Source organism: Prunus avium, chromosome 4 (assembly GCF_965620075.1).
Source record: "Prunus avium chromosome 4, drPruAviu1.hap1.1, whole genome shotgun sequence".
NCBI classification, from domain to species: domain Eukaryota; kingdom Viridiplantae; phylum Streptophyta; class Magnoliopsida; order Rosales; family Rosaceae; genus Prunus; species Prunus avium.
In genome coordinates, this window is record NC_142287.1 from 31,390,792 (window position 1) to 31,392,076 (window position 1,285).

The window sequence follows — 1,285 nt, forward strand, 5'->3', positions numbered from 1 at the left end:
AACTACTACTCTTACGACAGGACGCTTACCTAGCCAACATTTACAGGACCTGTACTACAGGATAACCCATCTATTTGTTTGATAATAATAATATATTTTTCTATTATTCAATGGCCGATTAAGGCAATCAGATATCTATAGAATTGTATCTTATTTCTACATGTACATCATCATTCCCATAAACTAAAGGCAGAAAGACACAAAGACAAGTACAAAATGTAGAAAAGTTTTAGCAGTGAGTAAGTCACAAATTTACAGCAAGGGAAGGACAATGGAAACTTCTTACTTCTCACATTCCTTCTCCTATTATGCCAGTGACCATTAATCCAGTCACATTTAAGTGAGATTAGATCTAGAAAGATACTTGAAATTTGGTAGCATTAGGCTTAATAAGATCTAAAAGTCGCTTATGCCGCTTTGAATGTTTGATTCTTGTATGTTGTAGCTTAAAATCCATGAGTTTAAATTTAAATGCATGTTTCCTTCTGAGGCTGAGTTATGGAGTCTCCTTGGAGGTTAGCAAATGGCTTGGGCTAAGGGTATTAGGACCCTTGATGTTGAATGTGACTCTTTTATATGTTGTTTCTCTGATGGCTAGGCTTCTGGAGAAATGAGGAAACAAGTATGGTGTCAGTGAAGTTGTTCTTGGAGAAAGAAGGTGAAATGGCAATCTCCATGGATGGGCTGCCAGAGAAGTTCTTTGAGCCCTTTATCATGAAACGCATTCAAGTCGATCTCCTTGAACCCAGTCGTATTGTATGCTCCTTCAAAGTAACCCCTCGTTTGCTGAATGGAGGCAATTTTATGCATGGTGGAGCCACAACAACCTTTGTGGATTTGATAGGGTCAGGCACAATCCTCACCGTCGGAACTCCCAGCTATGGAGTTTCAGTGGAGATCAACGGTTCATTCTTGGATTCTGCTACCCTGATGAGGAAGTTGAGGTTGAGGCCAAGGCTTTACGAGTTGGGAAGGCTGTTAGTGTTGCCAGTGTTGAGTTAAGTAAGAAGAAGACAGGCAAAATTATAGCTCAAGGCAGCCATACCAAGTATCTTGCTCTCGCTAGCAAACTCTGAACGGCTTGGAAGCTGGAACCAAGACCCAAGACACAATTCAGTCTGTGTTCTATGTAAAGATTTTTCACCATTTAATAAAATTTCTTTTAACTGAATTATATAAATTCACAGTTTGAGATGCAAATCAATTATCAATTGAAATTTTCCTCAGACTTGTATAGAATATTGAGAAGCCTTTTGGTGTTGTCAGTGTTGAATTTAGGAAGAAG

General features: G+C 38.8%; 1 pseudogene; it reads left to right on the forward strand.

The window, feature by feature from the left end:
- The first annotated feature begins 615 nt into the window (after positions 1 to 615).
- LOC110761469 (uncharacterized) lies at positions 616 to 1,076 on the forward strand (annotated as a pseudogene).
- The last annotated feature ends 209 nt before the right edge of the window (positions 1,077 to 1,285 follow it).